Source organism: Petaurus breviceps, unplaced genomic scaffold (genome assembly GCF_028583685.1).
Source record: "Petaurus breviceps papuanus isolate PSGF00001 unplaced genomic scaffold, PetGlider_PUasm1.0 90504, whole genome shotgun sequence".
Taxonomy (NCBI): domain Eukaryota; kingdom Metazoa; phylum Chordata; class Mammalia; order Diprotodontia; family Petauridae; genus Petaurus; species Petaurus breviceps.
Window position 1 is genome coordinate 1,669,177 of NW_027187266.1, and position 22,883 is coordinate 1,692,059.

Sequence of the window (22,883 nt, forward strand, 5' to 3'; positions counted from 1 at the left end):
AAGAATAGAGCTGATTATATTTTAAGAGACAAGAAGTGACTTCTTATTGATTTGGGATTGGAAGGGTGCCTGGCATATCTTTTCTTCATTCTTGGCCATATTTTTATTTGTCTTTTCATTTCAGAGATATAGTCAATATATCAATGACCTGTGGTTTCATCAGTGTGAAACAGCTCACAACACCTCTATAGCATATGGTTTTATAAAGTTGCCTGATGCACAGAAAGATTAAATGACATGTCCACATGACAGAGGTGTGATAAGAACCCAGTTCTTTGCTGACTCCAAAACCTAACACCAAGGTGCTTCTCTTGAGGGATATATTAATGCTTAAATTTTCCTTAACATAGAATGAAACTAGACTTGGTGGTAAGGATATGAATTGTGCCTAAAACTGCCATTTAAACTAGTTTTATGTCTAGAAGGTATTGTATGCCATATATATGTGTAATAATAGTCTGTTGCTGTCTTTGACACATTATCAATGTGATTACAGATCTCATAGCATGTGTATAACACTTTGTAAACCTTAAGGTGTCATAGGAAAGCTAGAAAGTATTATTGTTGCTGTTTTAGACCGTCAACACAATATTTACTACTTTTTAAAGGGCCAGGGATTGTTCAATGATCATACAAAGTAAATCGAATGGTATTGAAGGAAATTCTGGCTAAACTCAGGAAAAGGAATTCTTTGGAATCCTTTGATGGATTTCTTGCAAAGGAAAAGTTGTACTTAGAGCACTTAGATTCTAATAGGGAATTAGAAATATCACTTTCATTTGTTGGTTAAGTTTCTTTCTCATATGGGAAATGGGTGAAAGTCCTTTACTTGAAGTTTTCTTCCTTCTCTCCCAAGAGAAGGAGTATATCATGGTCTAACTAAAATGAGAAGAAAAAAAAAACACCCTGCTCTTCCTGTTAACTGGTTCGGTTTGTGATTGATACTGTATTCTGTTTTTTCCTCCCCTTTCTCCACCAGTATGGTTAGGAGAGAACTGTGGACAATACCACTTCTAGGGCTGTATCCCAAAGAGATCATACAAGTGGGAGGAGGACCCATATGTACAAAAATATTTATAGCAGCTCTTTTTGTGGTGGCAAAGAAATGGAAATCAAGGGGATGCCCATCAATTGGGGAATGACTAAACAAGTTGTGGTATATGAATGTAATGGGATACTATTGTGCTATAAGAAATGAGGAGCAGATGGACTTCATAATAACCTGGAGAGACTTATATAAACTGATGCTGAACGAGGAGAGCAGAACCAGGAGAACTTTGTACACATTTATAGATACATCATATCTGTGACAACTTAACTTTGATAGACGGGGTTCCTCTCAGCAATGCAAGGCTATAAGACAACTCCAAAAGACTCATGATGGAAAGGGCTAGCCACATCCAGTGAAAGAACTAGAGTCTGAATGTAGATTGAAGCAAACTACTTGCTCTCTCTCTCTTATGTGTTTTGTTTTATTCGGTTCCTTCTTTTTCGCTGTTCCCTCTATTGGTTATAATTCTTTGCAACTTCACTAATGTTTAATGTGAAAGTATTTGTAGAACCTATATTGGATTGCATGCTGTTATGGCGGGGGTGGGAGAAGACAGGGAGGGGGAGAAAATTTGGAATACAAGAGATTGTAGAACTGAATGTTGTAATCTAAAAGTAAATAAATAATTTTTAAAAAACTATTGCAACCTGAAAAAAAGAGGGCTGTAAAAAGAGCCTTAGCTTCAGTTATGAACCTCAGTGGCTATCATCAGGCCTCCACTGACTCCTCCAACTCTTGTGTCCTCAAAAACTGATTGAAGTTCTTTATGGATGTTTGGCCTCATGATTTGCTTGTATCTTAAATGTACAAAGGAGGGGTAGCTAGGTGGTGCAGTGATTAGAGCACTGGCCCTGGAATCAGGAGGACCTGAGTTCAAATCCGGCCTCAGACACTTAACACAAAAACTAGCCATGTGACCTTGGGCAAGTCACTTAACCCCAATTGCCCTCCAAAAAGCAAAAAAAAAAAGTACAAAGGAACTACCATTCTGAATATATGGTACTGGGGAGAGAGATTCAAAGACTTTCTTGAGTTTCCTGGTACTTATCACCTAATAAATGCTTAATGATTGATTGCTTGCTTCTGCAAAAATATTTACCAAATACTTAATACAAAAAAAAGGAAAAAAACAAACCAAACAGCTACAACTTTCTAATGAGGAAAAAGAAAAGGATAAGAATGAAAGAAAAAAAATCCCAGAAAGAGAAATGACAGAACTATTCAGTTTGTCTGTAAAGAAAAGAAAAATAAAACACCTAGAACAAAATAGTAGAGGGAGATGGAGATAATTATGATGTCCAAAGCTGGTGGGGGTTACTGTACACTGTTAATCTACTCTGTGACAATGAGAAGCTAAGCAATTCACTATATTAAAGCCTGCATTTGTACACACACACACACAGGTGATATTGTCATTTGACCCTTTTCCTTGGCTCTAAACAGTGGTTCATATTTTTGATGCTCATTACAATAACGAAGACAGAGGTCATTGCTCAGGTTACCTCAGCTCTTTCTCCAGGTAAGTAAAAAACCAGAACACTAATCTCCCTCCTACAAAAGGAGATGGGACAATTCTTAGTGAGCCACAATACCTCCTGGGTGACTAGGGAAGAGGAGAATGTGCTTTAACTTCTTTTCCTTTTGTGTATGAAGAGAAGAATTTGGAAAAAAATGAATTCATGGTATAACTACTGATAGAAGGCATTTGAGTTTAAGTACCAAATAGAAATTTCATTGATTGTATACATTGATCCTAGGACTACTTTGTATTTGCCAGACAAGTCATTTAACTTCTTAAATGTGGCTCATTTCCCTCTTCTGCAAATGGAAGATGGTGGGAGAGCCCTCTTACCAAAATGCTCATTGACTACAAATAAGTAGAATATTAGATACATAAAGACTAGATAATCATTTTCAAACAGACCCATCTTGGTCAAATACAGTGTCCTCTTTTATTCAGAAGTTAGAAATAGATCCTGAATTTGTCTCTGAGATGCATTCGAATGGGTCATGTTTGGCTTGAGCGCCAGGCTTGCCAGTGTGCCCTGCATTCCTTAATTACTAGATAGTCTATTGATCATCTTCTCAGCATGCACATGGAAGAACACTCAGTACTTATTGTACACATGGGATATTCCTTAAGAGGAAATGGCAAAATGGCTTGATTAGAAAATTGCTCTCTTACCAGATGTTATATATGCAAAATGAAATATTTTCATGAAATGGAGCTGAACAACTGCAGCATGGAAACAATGTGCTTTTCTGTGACTTTTTACTTTTTTATTTCTCTTTATTTTTTCCTTCTCTTTCTTCATTTCTTTCTTCTTCTCTCTTTTCCCCTTCATTTCTTCCTTCCCTTTATCCTTTCTCCCCTCCTCTCCCTCTTTCTTTTCTTCACTACTTCCCTCCCACCTTCCTTCCATACTTCTTCCTTCCTTTTTCCTTCTTCCCTCTCTTCCTTCTTTCCTTCCTTCCTTCCTTCTCCTTCTTTCTTTCCTCCCTCCCTCCCTCCATTATTTCTTTCTTTCTTTACTTCCTGCCTTTCTTCTTCCTTCCTTCCTTGCCACCAATTTCTTACTGAGCGGTCTGCATGTTAGGGTAGAGAAAAGAAAAGGTTGTTTCACCAAAGAATTCCCCTGCTTTGGAAATTTGAAGCTTATAAGTCAGGGAACTTGGGATTGATAGGTATAATGTGGTCAGTTGTTTTTTAAAATAGAGAAATGCTTTGGTAAAAAATTTGAGAATTCGTATGTATGATGATGAAGTGGCAGGATGATAGTCTCTTTTCATTCACAGGGTGTTCCCTCCTTTCATTCAGTCTCTTAGTATCTTGCAGATAGTGCCTTGTCCTAATTAAAGTGACATAAATTATAATGCTGCTGTTGCTTTTCTAGTCCTTTGCCCTAAAAACAGTTCCAATCAAGAACCAGTCATTGCTTCATTTTTCACAAAGTCTGGAGCTTGCTTAACATACTGGCAAAGGAATTTAATAAGCATGTTTCTGTAAAATACATCCTGGCTCTAGGATCTCATCCACCTGTCCCAATAGGACTTTGGGGAAGAGAAACAACACATTTTGAGGAATTTAAGGAGAAAAATTGGAAGCACTTTTTAGTCTGTTACTGCCTTGCTATTTGGTCTAGGAGCTGTAAAGATGATCAATTGGGTCTTGCTACTATTATGTATGTTCCAGAAGAATGCGACTTCTAAAAGGAAAATTAAAAAATCTAATTAGTTTCAAAGTTTTTCACTATCCATTCTAAGGTATAAATTTTCCTTGCTATTATTTCCTCCCTGGCTTTTCCATTCTTAATCCTTTGTTTCATTTATTCCAGCTACTCCTGCAGGTTACCTGTATCCAGGATATTTTTTTCTGTGAGGCTTTACCTAGACTTGTTTTGGGACTACTGATCGCTTAGAGCTTTATCTCATAGGACTTCTTTCAAAACAAGTTATTTCCTTATCATATTTAGTTTGCTTTGGTTGGTTTATGAGTGGGCTGTACTTGAGTCAAGTTCAACTTGACCCAGCTACGTGGGCAAGGCCTATCTAGTCCTCAGCCAGAATAGTCCCCTCCATACCTTTTTCAAAGGACTCCAGGGATGCTCTGTTGCTTGTTTCTGCCAGACAGAGGGTTTCCCTCTTGTCTTAGGGCATAGGGACACTTTCCCCTCTAAACTCTTCCTCTTGATCTCTGCAGGACCCTTGGAGTCCCTCCATTCATTCTTAGGTTGGATAAAGAAATTTGGAGGTGATTCTTCCTATATCTTAGTACAACAGTCTATCTCTAATCCACTAGAGATCTCTAATCCCTAGTAGAGAACCTGAAGGGGACCTTTGATCCTAGCACATATCATCTTTTCACTATTATAGTACTTTAGGGAGAATCAATATTGGGAAAAGATGAAATAGAACAGATGGATGTTATAGCTATTATTTGTAGAATAGCTTTGAGGGTTACTAAAAATACCATGTTTTGTGTATATGAGGAGAGATAAGAAAGGAGTATAGGCCATGGCAAAAAAAAATAGCCATTCTAATTTTGGTTTTTGTTCATTGTTTATTTAATTTAAATAGTAGAGTGTGAATACTGCCTATTGGATTGGAAGGAGGGAAGGAAAAGGTAATAATAAGGGCAAGGAGGGAACATTATGAGTAAAAACACCATTAAAGTATCCTTGTAGTTGTAATAGAAAAGTCATTTCAGGAGATTGCTTCACCAAAGGGTTGCAGAACCACAGCTCGATGGACAGATTCCCCAAAGAGGCTATTTCCTTCTGTAGAAATCAATATCCTTTTCAGTGCTCCATGTCCTCATTTCTCTCCCTCACAAACCAAGAGCACTGTTTCAAAGAAAACCAACTGGCATCCCAATGAGTCCTTCTAATTCCTCCTGTTTCACAATAAATGGGAGCAGGGTAACAGGAGGAAGCTGACAAATGGGCTATTTTTGAACAAGAAGTTGGCTCAACTGTCAGAAATAATAGCAGCCATGTAATGTTTGTGGGATAGCTCACTCATGAAAGATGACTTTATAATTGGCCTTCCAGATTTCTAGGATAAGAGCACATGTTGAAATCAGCATAACTTTTGTGGGTTTTCAACATCCACAATCCAGAGTCTCAAAAAATGTCCTAGTACATTTTATCCCTAACTGCCAAAATTATCATGGCACTGTTTGCTTATTTTCAATTGTTCTGCACATCTTTATTTGACATTTATTTATTTTCTTGTCCCTGTCCTTTCAGAGATTAAATAACAGATGATAATTCATCATAACATCTCCCCTTGGCACTTATTATTACTTTTGCTGTTTATAAAATTATTTTCTGTTTAATCCTCTCCACACCTTTTTTTATGTTGGTGGTATGGAAGAAAAAAAGACTGCCAATTATGTTGTGTACCATGTGGGCTTGTACATTAGTACTTTACTATTCCTCAGATGAAGATAACTGATTGTTCATCTGATCAGGTGTGACTGTGATTTGACCTAGCTTTTGAAATCCTTTCCTGGCATGGGCTAACAGAATTTTTTACCAAGGACAACTACAGAGAACTAGAAAAATATTGCATTCATTTCAGGAGAATTTAATTTCTTCATTGTTAAGTATTTGAGTGGGCAAAGATCTCTAGAGAACCTTTTTATGAATCTTTAATGCAAAGGGCTAGATGAAATTTGACCATTCTTTGCTAGAAAGGATGAATTTCTGAATATTTGTATCCTGCTGGTATTCTTGGCAAGTTTTTTTTTTACCATCAGGGATCTGATAGATTTGATCTAATCTTCACTTTCTAGGGAGAATAAATTATTAGTTCTGAAAGTTGATTTAAAACTGGCTTAAATAATATTATTACATTTATACACGGAGTACTTAAGTATTTACAAAGTGCTTTACTTACAACAACCTGATCAAGTAAGTAGTACAAATATTATTACCCCCATTTTATAGTTAGCAAACTGAAGTTGAGCAAAGATGACAGGAGCAAGGTCATACCTAGGAAATGTCAGAACTAGGATTTGGAAAGCTTTCTTAATTTCAAGGCCAACAATCTTTCTTCTATCACGTGCTGCTTTAACCAAAAAAAGTGGCCTTAACCCTTCCCAAAGAGGATCTAGAGCAAACAAGCAATCAAATCAAAGTTTATTAAGCAACTACTATGTGCACAGAACTATGATAATCACCATGGATACAAAGACAAAAACCAAGCAGTCCCTTCCCTCAAAGAGCTTGCATTTACTCTGGCTTTAGGATCACATGGTAAGAATGGAACTGGCCCTGGAGTTAGGAGGACCTGAATTCAAATCCAACCTCAGATACTTAACACAAAGGTAGCCATGTAACCTTGGGCAAGTCACTTAACAATTGCCCTACCTTCCCACCTCCAAAAAGCAAAAAAAAAAAAAAAAAAGTGGAAATTAGTGAAAGTAAATTTTTTCTCTCAGATCACAGTGTTTTCATTTTTATTAATATACTATTTTATTGAGGCTAAGAAGATTATGTATCAAACTAATTTATATGAGAGAAAACAAAGAAATGAGTTTTTCTCTGCTTTCCACCTCTCCTTCTGTCTCTGTCCCTATCTCTCAATTTCTGCCTTTGTGTATCTCTCTCTTCCCTTCTTCTCTCTGTCTGTCTGTCTGTCTCTCTATCTCTCTGTCTCTGCCTTTCTCTGTCTCCCTCTGTCTCTCTCTTTGTCTGTCTGTCTGTCTCTCAGGAAGAGCAAGGTTGCATTTGTATTTTGCATAGTGCTTTCATTTTATTTCCAAATGATCCTACCTATTTGTTTACAGGAAGCAACATTAGCAATAATGATCTCTTCTTGCCAAAATACCCAGAAGGATCTTGACTAACCAGAGTGCTCAAGGGAAAGGGTATTGTGGTTACTTTATTTTTTTTGTTGTTGTTTAACTGGAGGTTAGCCAGAGAGCTGTTCTCATTTCAACCCCTAGTTGTTAATTTGTTTAAATATATGTCCATTTTTCTGCCTGAGTCTTTACAGACCACTGAAGAAGATTTAATCTTTCTTTGATAATTCTGCAGCATATGAGGATCTTTATTCCAAATAGCAATTTTCATCATATGGGACTAGAAATATGGGCTTTGGGGAGTTAAGCAGAATCCTTAGGATCCTTATGGCCTACTTTGAACTAAAGATATTATCACTTATTTTTAAAGCTTTATTTCCTTAAAATTCTATCACATAAAAGCTTATAATAACTGCTGATATATTTAGGGAAGTTTAGGGTTTTGGTAGAGTGAGACGTCTACTGGCTCTGAAGTCAGAGACTCCAAGTACAAATCCTGCTTCTGATAAGTACTACCTGTGTGACTTTGAGAAAGTCATGTTATCTCCCTGGGTCTCAGTTTCCTTTTCTGTAAAATGAATGGGTTAGATTATATGGCCTCTGTGGTTCTATGATCTTATCATCATCACAACAAATCTGTGAGGTAGGTAGCAAAAGTATTATTATCTCTATTTTGCAAATGATATAATTGAGGCTCAGAGTGGTGAAATATTAAGAGCTAACATTTCTGTGGCATTTTAAGGTTTGCAAAGTGCTTAACAAGTATTTATCTTCAAAAACCATGGGAGGTATTTTGCAGATTGGGGAAACTGAGGCAGAGAGGTTTAAGTGACTTTCCCTGGGTCATACAGCTGGCAAGTGTCTGAGGTGGGATTTGAACTCAGGTCTTCCTGACTCCAGGCCCAGGGCTCATCACCTAGCTTACCTATGGTTACTTACATAGTGCATGTCAAAGTGTCAGACTCAACGCTTGACAATTTCACATATTTCAACTCTTAAGTTCAGTGCTCTTCTTTTGCCGGGGCATGCTGCATAACTCTAGGTTCCAGTTAAGTAAGTTTCTCTGTTCAGTAAGGATAAAAAATTTTAAATTGGTTGAAAGAGGAGGCAGCTGCTCTTAACCCAAGGGCTGTAATTTGCTACCTCTGCTGTCCAGACACTTTTTCTCCACCCCATGGAACAGAAAGCAAACCAAGGTATTCAGGGTTGTGGTAGTTTTCCTGTTTTTTTTCATAGAGTATTCCTTTTGAGTCAACGATTTGTTTGCTCTCAACTTTTCCCTCCTAGGGCTCTGAATCCCCGACAGGTGTTTCACAAATTTTCTAGAACTAATAGCAATGCTAATCTTGGCCCTTCACAAATGGATCTTTTGTGCTGCCGGCTGAATTTCGATTTGAGTCTTTCTTTTTCCTTCTTTTTCTTTTTAAATGAACAATGAAAGCAAACAACCTGAGGTGGTGGGGGGAGAAAATGGGTGGGGAAGAAGAAATGGGCAGCTCTGGTTGGTCGGTCATGATGACACCTTTTATTTGGTATAGATGATACAGTACTCAAGGGATGTGATGAGGGGCAGGCTCCCCTTGTAAGGAAATAGTGTGGTTATATGACCAAGGGCTGAGTATGAGACAGACCACAAGGTATCTGCTACCAGAACAATGAAAAGTTCATGGGTGTAGAGACCTTGGATCTCAGGTGCAGTGAAAGAGAATAGGCCCTTATTGTTAGGGCAGGATCAGCACCCGCCTTTGTTCATTTTTTCCCTTGGCACTACAATAATGATATCTTGTCAATCTGGAGACATGTTGGCATAGATCGTAACCACTGATGGATATTTAGCAGTCGATGCACTAAAATGGCTTGTCCTTGTTGATGTGTGTCTTTGTAGAACCCTCTAATGGGCATATAAATAACTGAAACCTTCAGCAGTCACTGCATTTCACGATATCAGCTTTAACCCCTCAGCTGCCTTTTCCCCTTGACAAGATGCTATAATCTTAAGGCCTGATAACTTTTTTTGTTTATTTATAGAAATTGGAATTTCAAAGTTCCTTTCTCTAAGACACAAACAAACATACAGGCTTAGGACTGAAAAAAGAAAATAAATTTAGGAGACCTAGTTTGTCCAAATTCTTAGATTAGTGGAAAATATGAAAAATAAAAATATATTACTTTTGTATTTATGCCCCACTGAACCCAAAGGACATAGTGAAAGAATAGAGCAAAAGCCTATGAGGGGCTTCAGTAGGCAATAGCCCAGACACTAGCTGGTACAAAGAGATGAGATTACTATTAAATTTTAAATTACTTTAAAATTAGTATTTTTTTAATCAGAAAATGAACTGCAAATCATTAAATTAATTATCTCAATGGATTTGTAAGTGACAGGCAAAGCTGCAGGTGCAAAATATCAATACTATCTTACATTATAGATAGAGACTTTGTTAAATTTCATGAATACCTGCCTCCTGTCATAATAAAGGAAGGGAAGACAGGAGCAGGGTACTACTATACAGCTCTCTATAAAATTGTTTGGGATACATGAAACCTTAGGAAGGGAGCTCTGTTTTAACTTAAAAGCAATTTTAAGCTTTTTTGAAGTGCCTGGTCATTTTTTCCTAAGACTATCATGAAGACATAGCAAATGTAATATTGGGGCCAATAGTGGATACCCCTCAAGGACAGCAAGATTAATACCTTTCATTGTGACTTAAGTACTGATAATTTTTTTAATGCTTCAATGCCTGGTGGTTTTAGCTAGGTGAATAATCTACTGCTTTGGTTTGAACGACCTCTATGTACCCTAGCAGATTGTCTTTATGAGTTTCTGCGGCTGAAAAACAAATCATCATGTGTTGGCCAACCGATTAGTGGTGTACCTCTCTGAACCGAACTCAGGGAGGCCTTAGGAAAGAAGAGTTCAAAAGAGTTCAGAGAAGAAATAGTAGGAGCCCATAAACTAAAAATTCTTCCAGGAATATCAAACCAGGTAGGGTAGAGAGCCCGTAAGAATAAAATTCCCAAAACATGTAGAAAAACAATTCAGATGAGAAGCAAAAGAACTTGTCTAAAGAGACCGATATTGATGCATTGGAAATTCATCAACCAACTTAGATTTAAAAGATGTAAGTATGTAAGGCGGAACAAGGGCAGGTTACTCATAATAAATACTAGTAAGAAGCAATATCCTTTAAGAAGAAAGTTGAGAATGTACAAATTTGGAATAAAGTTGGCAAGGAATGCTAAGGATGTATTTTTTTGTTAAATTATTTTGAGAGGTAAGCTGGGTGCATAGTGGATAGAACACTGGCCCTCAAGTCAGGAGGATCTGAATTCAATTCCAGCCTCAGACACTAGCTGTGCAACCCTAGGCAAGTCACAACCCCCAATTGTCTTCTCTCTCTCTCTTTCATTCATATATGCATGTATGTATGCATGCATGCATGTATGTATGTGTATGTGTGTATGCATATATATGTGAAAAGAGGAGGATCATAGCAACAAATCTAGAGTTAAAAAGGAACAATAGAGTTTCCCTCATTTTTCTTTATTTAAAATTATTGATAACTTGTGTTTTTAATGTCACTATTATTTATAAACACATCCTTCCTGAAAACCATAGCCTACAACAAAGAACAAAAATGAAAAAGAAAAAAGAAAACAGTTCAGCCAAATACCTTGAAACATTAATTGAGTGGCAGCACCTGCAAACTTTTCTATCGATAGTCTCCTACTTTTGCAAAAAAGCTAAATACTCTCTTCCCTTTCTTCTTCAGGACCAAGCTTTGGCATTATATTTATACAGTATTTGGGGTTTTCTATTGTTCTTGCTCTTTTCATGTAAAATGTTGCCATCATTGTGCATTTTCTTGGTTCTGCTTCCTTTACTTTGCATCCATTTTGTCTCACCACCTTTCACTATAGTTGTCTTATTTACTGCTTCCTACTGTGTAGTAATATTACATTAATCTACTACAATTAGTCAATTTCCGAATTGATGAATGCTTATCTACTTTGTTTCCAGTCCTTTACTACTACAAAAAGTGCTAGTATAAATATTTTGGTATATGTGGTACCTTTGGTTCTTTGATGTCCTTGTCTAGCAGTGGAATCTCTTGGTCATAAGACATGAACATTTTAGTCACTTTCTTAAGTACAATTCAAATTCTTTTCCAAAATGGTTAGATCAATGTGCAATTTCACCAGCAGAGTGTTATTGTACCTCTTCTTAGCTTTTTTTTTTATTATGACCTGGGAATTGCCAAGTTGTTAATTATGAAATTCGCTCTTATCCTCTTCTTTTTCCTGGTGTCCTTGCTTCCTTTAAGTCTCAACTAAAATCCTATTTTCCGTAGGAAGTCATGTATGATCCTGGTAAATATGAGTGCCTTCTCTCTGAGATTATCTCCAATTTAGTCTGTATATATCTTCTTTGTATGTATTGGTTTACATGTTGTCTCTCTCATTAGATTGTGAATTGCTAGAGGAGAGGGATTGTTTTTAACCTTTCATTGTATCTCCAGTGCTCAATAGTCTCATAAAAAATGCTTGCGACTTATTGACTTGATCTTAACAAATATGAATACACACACAATAAATGTATATTAAATGCAAATCTATAATATCAAAATGTTTAGCTTATCTGTTTTTTCTCTGTGTTTTTAATGTTTTATTAACGTCTTTGTCTTTCTTTTCTTCTTTTTTTGAATTACTATCAGTACTCTAACTACCCTCCCCCCAACAAATCGGATTCTTTCTTTCTAAGAAAAAAATAGGGGTGGCTAGGTGGCATAGTGAGTAGAGTGCCGGCCCTGGAATCGGGAGGACCCGGGATTGGTTCTAGCCTCAGACACTTAACACCCACACACACACACACACACACACACACACACACACACACACACACACACACAAAACTGACAATGTCACCTTGGAAGAGTTATTTAACCCCAATTGCTTAAAAAAAATAAAGAAAATCAAGAAAAAGCAAATTAATACATTGCCTATGACTAAAAAAAAAAACCCAACAACTTCTGATTTCTTCATCTCTAATCCATTACTTCTCATTCAAGTGGGGGAAAATGTGCTTCCTTATCAGTCCTCTAGAGTCTTGGCTGCTCTTTAATCAATTCTAAAGTCTTTCACAGTTGTTTTCTTGCACAATGTTATGATAACTGCATCAGTTGTTCTTTTGGCTCTTCTTTCTCACTTCCCTTTGCATCAAGTCATACAAGTGCCCTCAGTTTTCTATGAATACTTCATATTCATTATTTCTTGTGGATTAATGATATTCCATTAGATTCATATACCACCACTAGTTCAATTATTCTTAAATTGACAGGCAATGATTTTTCTAATTATTGGCTACAACAGAAAGTGCTGCTACAAATGTTTGTTGCACATATAGATCTTTGTCTTTTGACCACTTTACCTTATTTGGCTAATAATAGTATCCTTTGGTCAAATGGTATTGTTGATTTTTGTGGAATGTTTGGAGCAATAAAAATTTTTTTCTAGTAGTATATTAAAGTGTCTATCCTCTCACAGCTCTTCTGACAATTGCCATTTCCCTCTTTTATATTCTTTGGCAATCTAATGGCTATGAGATAGAACCTCAGAATCATTTTATTTTCATTTTTCTATTTAATAGTGATGGAGCATTTTTCCTATTTTTATTGATAGATTCTCTTTTTTTCTTTTGAAAACTTCCTAGAAGATATGAGAATATATGTCCAGAAGATGAGTAGAGTATCAGGACCTAGAGAGGACCAGATCCCCCTCAAATATTCCAGTAAAACTCTAAAAATTTACCAGAAGTAACGATGATAAAGAAAAACAAATAATGGAAAGATCTTTCATCCAGTCCAATACTGCGCAAAATGATGATTAGTACCCTGAGGAAGCTTTGTTTTAGGGTATATTGAAGGCAAAGTCCACAAGCAGTATAGAATGGAGATGGGGCCAACAATCTCAAAGTAGGCATAGCAGGAGACAGAGACAGTGTAGCACCCAGACAGCATAGCTGCCAGGAACCTCTACCTGGAACACAGAAAGAGGCAAGTCTAGACCAGTACATAGACAATAGATCAATCAGGCATCTCCATCCATGGTATAATGGGATAAAGGGCCAGACTAGCAGTCAGGTCTAGGCAGGATAGGACACAGGTAGTTCATGTTCAGGCCACAGTAGGAACTAGAATAGGAGATAGAGCCAGGGAGGCACTCAGAAGGAGAAATACAAAAATAACATCTGTCAGAGTAACAGGGAGGAATGGATCCAGTTTCAGATATAGGACAATGAAAGAGTAAGGATACAAGAAAGAACCAGGGCCAAAATATCAAATAACCAAGAGACTGATCCAAAACCCAGGAATTCCCACAGAAGATGGGTTCTAGTCTTAGCCAACATATCTAGAACATAGCAGAACCTGCCCACACTATTTAGAACTATGAGAAAGAACAGAATCAGGCCCCAGACCAGAAATTTAGGCTGGAGATATGAGTACACAGAAGAAAATTCCAAATTCAATAAGAAAATCATGGACCAAGAGATAAACTCAGAAGAAGAATGTAATTCCACAAGTTTAAATTAGATCTTCTTAGAAAAAAAAGAGACTGGTCATAAGGACTACAAGGATACCTGGGCAGGGGACAGGGGGAGGTAGGGGAGGGGGGGGGAGATAAAATATAATGTTAAAGGAAATGACATCTAGGGAAGAAAGAATGGCAAGGAAAATTAAAATCCTATAACAGCAGTAAACCTTCCTCAGGAATTCAACTTTGTGAGAATTAGAATGGGTCAAATAGAAAGCAATGACTCCATAGGGCAAAAAGAAATATTAAAACAAAATCAAAAGATTAAAAAAAAACAAAAGAAAATGTGAGGTGAAAAGTATACAAACATATATGAAGTGATGTGAGAATCCTACAAACCTCATTTTCAGCTGAACTGGACAAAGATTGAACACAAACACAATTTGGCATACACAAATATCTTTGTATAGAAATATACAAATCCAACAGAGAACAGCAGGGACATGAAGAGGGAAGTTTAGAGAAGGGCAAGATAGGGGAAGGTGTAATATTTACAAAACTGTCTACTCTTCCTTGCAATCATTTATCTGTAAATAGATTTTTTCATATTTATATTAGTTTATTATATATCTGTGGTATTAGCCTTTTGTCAGAGATATTTGCTACAAATAATTTTTCTCAGTTAACTGTTTCCCTTCTAGTTCTAACTATACTGGTTTTTCTTGTGCAAACCTTTTCAATTTCACATTATCAATGTATATCCACCTATATCCCTTGTTTGGTTAAGAACTCATCCCCTACATGTATAGTCATGAAAGTTATCTCTATTTAATTTCTTATTTGCTTTATGATATCACCTATTTTTTTAAATCATGTATCCCTTTGGAACTTATGGTATGTGGCATATAAAGTTGGAATAATTTAATTACTTTCCTATTTTCTCAGTAGTTTTTGTCATTTAGTGAATCCTTACTCCCTTGCTGGTATCTTTGGGTATTTTGAACACTATGCTGCCATGCTCAATTGCTTCTGGATCTTATTATTTAATATACTATCCTAATCAACTTATACTAAATATTTTTATGATTATTTCTTGATGTGTTAGTTTGACATCGAATATTGATAGATTCCTTCCATCCTACTTTCCTCACCCTCATTATTTCCTTCAAGATTCTTGACTTTTTGTTCCTCCACATGGATTTTACTATTATTTTATCTAATTCTAGAAAGTAACACCTTGATAGTTTGAATATTATGGCACTGTATCTATACATTAATTTGGTTAGTATTGCCATTTTTACTATATTAGCATAGTCTAACCATGCATGATTAATCTTTCTAAATGTTTATCTGCCCTTATTTTTGTCAAAAAGTGTTTAGTTGTTAGTCATGTAAATTTTGAGCATGTTCTGAACAGTCAACAATTGTATTTATTTTATAGTTATTTTGAATGGCATTTCTTTTTACATATTTCCATGTTTTTGTATAGTAATCTAGTAATAATATTCTGTGACTTTTGTTGATTTATTCATATTTTTATGAATCCTCAGTGTTTAGGATAGTGCCTGACATATAGTAAGCACTTAATTAAAGTTTATAGACTGAGTGGCTGACCACCTTTGTTTCCATATGGATTGGTATACTGCCTGAAAAATAGCAAACACTTAAGAAATACCTGTTGACCAACTAAACTTATAGTTAATCCTGCTACTTTACTAAAGTTACTAGTTATTTCAGTTTATTTTATTTTAATTTCTAGGGGTTCCTTAAGTAAATTATTTGAAAAAAATCACCTTATTGTTTATGCTTGTTTTCTTTCTTTCTTTATTTTGTATTATTGCAGTATCTAGGGTTTATAGAACTACATCAAATAATATGATGACCATGGGCATCTTAGCTTTGTCCTTGATCTTGTCAGAGAGAGGTCTATAGCATTTCTCTATTATAGGTTACAGAGAGATACTATGTATAGTATTTAGGAAAAGTCCATTATTCTTACCTTTTTAGTTTTTTTTAATATAAATGGATGTTGTATTTTAAACCTGTACTTATATAGCTCAATTGATTTTCCCCATTTTTATCATCTTTGCTAACTTCATGCTTGTAAAGTATGACCTCAGATTTTTTTGAAATACCTTTCTTTTTAGTCATTTGAAGCAAACTTTCATACAGTTCTTTGTAGTTTGCAATTACTTTGAGAAATGTTTGTCCATCTGTATATGCATCTATCTATTTGTGTGTATGTACATATGTGTATATATGTGTATATGTGTATGTGTGAATACACACACATATATATACATACACACACAAACACATATCACAAATCCTTTGGGATAGGGTTCTTGTTCTTAAATATTTGTGTTAGCTTCCCATGTATCTTGGATGTTTGGACCTTATCACAAATATATGGTACAACTATTTTGCCTTAACTAACTTCTTTTCTTACCAAATTACATCAATTTTTTTCATCTTAATGTTTTCAATCTCATATAATAAAAATTCCTCATTTTGTCTTTGTGATCTCCTCTCTAACTTGGTTGATTTCTAATAATGCCCCCTTCCCTAGCCATAACTATGAAAGTTATCTGATTTTATTTTCTTCTACTTTTTTTGTGAGGGAGGGTGGGGTAGTATGACCTGTAATCTTTTGTTACACGCACATTTTGAGTTTATTGTGGTATTTGATGTAAGATGTAGTTCTCAACCTAATTTCTGCCAAGTTTTTTTTTCCAATTTCCTTAACAGTTTTTATCATATAGAGAGTTCTCCCATATATAATTTCTGTTTGGGGGCTTATGAAAAACTAGATTATCAAATTTAATTGTTAATTTTATTTATTTCTTTATCCAAAATCACTGATTCACCTTCCTATTTTTCACTAGTAGCAAATAGTTTTAATGATTACTGATTTTCACTGTAACTTGAAGTCTAGAAATGCAATCTCCCTTTAATTCATGCCCATTTTTGTCATCATTTTTCTTACGAAGGTCTCTATTTTTTTTCCTTTTCATTTATTTATTTGCTTTTGCAAAGAGAATAGCAAGATCAGAAGCACAAACATTAACTATTCTACTCTTGGGGCATGCTTTCTACTATACCATCCTGATGACTAGAGAGAATAGGGTTATGCTCAGAGCGATTGCTACAAGGTGTTTGCCCTACTGAGTTCGCTTTTGAATGCGGCATAGCTAATGGATGAATCACTGTCACTCTCTTTGGCATGCTTTCGATCTATGTTGGGTCAATCAGGATGCTTGAGACTTCACTCCTCACCATCTCAACTGACTGCAAAAACTTGTATGAACTCTGGTTCCCAGACCTCTGGTGGATTGCCATTCTTTTGTAACTCGCAGTCTCATAGTTGCCTCCAATACTCCACCAAAAATAGGAGTTCTTAATCTGGCACCTATGAACTTTTTATTTCAAAAAAATATTTTGAAAATTATATTAAAATATAATTATTTTTCTTTGTAATCCTCTGAATTTTATTTTACACATTTAAAAACATTATTATTAGAAAGTGTTCATAGGCTTCACCAGACTGTCAGTGGGATCCATGGCACAAAAAGGATTAAGAACCCCTGATTTAAAATCAAAAAGAACTAAAGCAAAGAGGCAAAGAATAGAAGTCAATATTTAGGGGCCCCCTGTTGGGAACAGGTAGGAGAGCCCAAGGCCTATCCAGAGGTTCACAGATTTCTCTTTCCTCCTTGAATGCATCTAGGGAGGAAAGAATAAGATCCTCATTTTAAAAAGTTAAGAACCCTGAGGACTACAGCCGTTACCTTGTCCATCATCACAGGGGCTAGGTCTACTTCTTGGAATAGATTACGTTATGATAACAGATGATAGAGAAAAGTCAGACCTTCTGTTTTCTCTGCCAAGAAGAATTATTCTGAAGCTAACAAAGGACAGAACATAAATTGATGATAGGGAATTTATATGTTAGAGAAATAGAAGCATAATAAAAGAGCACCCTGCTGCCTTTAAAATCAATCAGTAAACACTGATTAAGAATGACAATGTGGCAGGCACTGGGCTAAGGGTTTAACGAGTCCAAGCCACCAGGCCCAGAAGAATTAAATCCTTACATATTAAAAAAAATTAGGCATATGTGATTACTGAGACAATGTGAAGTGATCTCTGAAAGGTCGCAGAGAATGAGAAAGATTCTACAATATTGGAGGACAAATGTCTTTATTTTAAAAAAAATTGAGGTAGAAGAAAATGGGAATCTGAAATCTATAGGTCACTAGTTTGACTTTTATTACTGGCAAAATTATTTTTTCGTATAATTAAAGAAATTTTTAGTTAGGATCTAGAAAATGAAAGAGGAACCATGATAGGCCAGAATGAATTTTTTAAGGATAGGATCAAAATGACATCATGTATTTTTATTTGTTTATTTTTGTTGGGTTGACATAATGGTAGATCAGGGAAGTGTGATAGATAAGTTTGCCTTATTTTTAATAAAGCAAATGATAAAGTTCCTTTTTTTATTGTGGGAAATATGGGGAGATGTAGCCCAGAATATGATATATTTAGGTGGCTTTGGATCTGGTTGAATGACTGACTGTAATAAGTAATCACTTATAGCTGTTACCATTTGTAATATTGATTCCCAGAGGAAACACCAGAGCAACTAGGTGTGCTAGGTGGTGCAGTAAATAGAACACTGGGTCCAGAATCAGGAAGATTCTTCTTTCTGAGTTCAAATCTGGCCTCAGACACTTACTAGCTGTGTGATGCTGGGCAAGTCACTGAATCTTGTTTGCCTCAGTTTCCTCATCTGTAAAATAAGCTAGAGTAGAAAATGGCAAACCATTCCAGTGTCTTTGTCAAGAAAACCCTAATGGGATCGTGAAGAGGTGGACATGACTGAAACATGATTGAATAACAACAACCATTTGGAAATATCCAATGGAGGGTTCCAGGAATGTGTGTTTAGCCCTTGGGTATTCAGTATTTTTTCAATATTTTGAATAAAAGCATGGATGATATATTTATGAAATTTTACAGATTGTAGAAAGCTGGAATGATAAGAAAAATACTGGTTGACCAAGTCAGGATTAAAAAATATCTCAATGGTCTAGAATATTAAGATGAACTAAAAGGAAATACATAAAGTTGTATACTTGAGTTCTAAAAATCAATCTCAAAAGTACATATGGGGGAAGTATTTTTTTTTAAGATCTGGTGATTTTTGTGACTCACAAATTTATTATGAGTTAATGGGAGTATGAAAACCAATCAAAATAATTCAATTTTAGTCTTCATTGAGAGGCAACATATTCTGCACTAGGGAGGCAATAGTCCTGCAATACTTTAGGTAAGACTAGATGTTCTCTGAGATTATTCATATTCTCTGATAAATAATTTTCCAGAGGGATATACTGTCCATTATCATGCTTATTATACAGGAGACCTTTCCAAGTTGGTAGGACCTTCTAGAGACTATAACTTCTAGAGACACTTAACCTTTCTTTCGGTTATTGTCCCCTTTCAATCAATCAGTAAGCATTTATTAAGCACCTACTTTGTGGCCAGGCACTGTGCTGAGCTTTGGGAATATAAAAGAGAGGTAAAATAGTACTTGCCTGCAAGAAGTTTACAATCTAATGGGGGAGAGGGGGACGAGGAAGAGAGAACATGAAAGCAAATATATACAAAGCAAGCTGGATAAATAGGAAAGGATTAACAGAGGAAAGACACTAGAAGTAAGAGGGTTTAGGAGAGGCTTCCTGCAAAAAATAGGGTATTAATTGGTATTGAAAGGGTGCTAAGGAAGTTGGAGTGGAGGAGGGAGAACCACCAGAGAACCACCATGAGAGTCCACCAGAGAAAGTATCCAGATCCAGGAGATGAAGTGTCTTGTTTGTGAAACAGGCAGGAGACCAGGGTCCCTAAATTGACTAGTATTTGTCAGGGAAAAATGGAAAGGAAAGAGGGGGCTAGGATATAAAGGGCTTTGAATGTTAAACAGAGCTTTTTGTATTTGATCCTGGAGGCAATAGGGGGCCACTGGAGTTTATTGACTAGGAGAATGACAGGGTGAGACATGACCTCTTTAGTAGTCTGGTGATGCTTATGGACATCTCAGAATTATGTTTATGAATGTATAAAATATATGTATACAACTAGAAAGGAAAACAATTATATTAAAATATAATCATCAAAATACATTTTTCAGAAACACTAAATTCATAAACCTCTGAGGATCCGCTGGCATAGTATTGAAGAACTAGTTCATGGACACTTTTACATTATGGTGAGGCATCAAAGGAAGATTTGAGTAGAGGTTCCCACGATATATCCACTCATGCAAATGGCTTTTAATTTGACTTTTCCACCATGCCCTGGAACTTGGTAACTTCCACCCTGCCCTCTGATTTTCAGCTTCTTTTTGTGTTGTCTTCCCCCATTAAATTATAAGTTCCTTGAGCACAGGGATTGTCTTTCTTTTCATTTCTTTTTTTAATCTGTGTTTCTAGTGTTTAGCACAGTGACTAGTAAATGCTTAATAAATGTTTGTTAACTTGAGTTGAACATTTTAAATCAGGAGACTACTCAGGAAAAGCATTGTATATGCTATGTCAGATAAAGTCATTACAGCAAGTGTTTTGGTAATTTTATTTCTTTGTTACAAGAAAGCTCTCAGACAAGAATGTATTTTTTCTCTCCTGAAAAGATTTGATGTACAAAAGACATAAAAAGAAAACAACAGACTTTTTTAAATAAAGGAGAAGCTGCTTTTGTTCTTCTTACCAGGAATTTCAAGGCCAGTCTGAGGAGAAACTGAATAAAACTGAAATTTCTATCCTCTTATTTACGAGGGCCTCCTGACCTTTCCCTCCTTCCTCACCAGTCTTATTTCAAGGAAAATTATAGCAGAAGAGTTTCATTTTGATTGAGATTGGTGTTGAATTCTGCATCTGGCTAATTAAATATTTAGAACAAGAAATGTTTACAACATTTTCTTTTATTTTAAGGGAGATAGTTCAAACTATAGATCCACTCCCTTTTCCTTTGCTGTTTCTCTCATCTCTTCCTTAGCTTTCTGTTCTGTCCCTTTGCCTTTTTGGGGGTTGGGGGATGCTAAAACTAGTTCCACAGTCCTATGGCTTTCTCTATTCTAAGTTTTCCTAAGTCTTGAGCACTGTTTGGGCAATGATAAGATTTCAAGTCCAGAGATTTCAGCCCCTTGAAGCCATTATCCTTTTGAACCAAAATGGGGTCTGATTTGATTAGTTCAAAAGCACTTGTTGGGCAGTGTCATATATAGCATGGCTAACTATTTTGAATTAGATGGTGCTTGGAAGGGCTTTATGGAGCAGAATGACTGTGAGAGAATTTAGAAAGGGCTATGCTGCATATCCAGTCAGCAGAAGAGATAAAGTTTAGCAACAGTCTGCCCTCTGGGTCAGCAGGTTAGCCTGGAAAGAACACTTTAAAGAGTGGTTGAAGAACCACTTGGCCTTTCTGTGCCCTTCTTGAGGTGCCTCTGGATAGAGGCCTATCAAAGAATGGGCTGAAAGAAGCAAGAATACAACAGAGCTCATTGGTTCTAATAGTGGGCCCCTAGGAATGTCTGCTTCTCTTATGTTTGACCTCATAAGTATACCACCATTTCTAAACCTATGGATGTTGGGAGAGAAGATGCTTTCTCTACCATCAAAACTGAGGCAGCAGAAAGAATAAGATCATAGTATCATACACTTAGAATTGAAAGGGACCTTAGAAGTCAGTGAGACTATGTTGGATACTGAGTCATGTTTGAATATTCTCTTTGTCCTTTATTATGGGTATATAATCTCAGCTACATCTCCTCAACTTCCTGTGTCTTAGTTTCCTGTAAAATGATAGCATTGGGACTGGATGACTCTAAAATCCTTTCCAATTCTAAGTCTATGAACATGGATAAGACAAAGTTTAAGTATGGTATCTGTAGCTAGATTTGTGACTCCTGGACTCAGTTTTTCTCTTGCCTAAGTGAAATCTGATTTGATTACATCATATTTCAACATTCAATGCCTCCCACAATCTCTCTAATTGCTCTTCCCAAACATCGTGCCCTACTAGTTTATTACATGTTCTCTCCATTCTGGTAAGACCAGTTTCTTCAGTGACCCTCAAATAGAACTTGTGCATTTTTTATTTTGGAAATTTTATCATGGGTTTCCTTACCACTGCTTTACTTTGGGTTGGCTCAAGTACTTGAAGGCCTGGCTCAAGTACCACCTTCTCCCAGAACCCTGGATCAGTCCTGCCACAGTGATCTTTCCTATGAACTCCTATAACACTTATTTCCTTTTTTACCTAGATGACCCTTTTAATATAAGGTGTTGTATACATTAAGGGTAGTGTAGTGAAAAGCACTCTATATGGAGTCAGAAAGAACCCAAAGTTCATACGCTGTTTCTGGCAGTTAGGCATCAAATGGATAGAGATCTGGGTCTAGAGTTGGTAAGAGTCATCTTCCTGAGTTCAAATCTGGCCTCAGATGCTTACTAGTTGTGTGACCCTGAGCAAGTCACTTAACTCTGTCCCCATTTCCTCCTTTGAAAAAGGAAATGGCAAACTGTACCAGTATCTTTATCAAGAAAACTGCAACTGGGGTCATGAAGAGTTGGACATGACTAAAACAACTGAATAACAACAAATTGTGTGGCTGTGGGAAGGTCACTTAATCGTTCTCACTTTCCTTATCTGTAAGATGGTGGATAATAGTACCTGCATTACTTGTAGTGGGTTATTTGTTCTGAGTCTGACTTTGAGTCTGACCCTGGGCAAGACATTTAACCTCTGCCTGCCTCAGTTTCCTCATCTGTAAAATGGGAATAATAAAAGTACCAACCTCACAAGGTTATTGTAATGATTAAATGAGGTAATATTTGCAAAGCACTTTGCAGATGTTAAAGTACTATGAGTATGCTAGCTGCTATCATTTTCACGATCATCATCACCATTATCTTAGTAATACCTTTGAAAGCC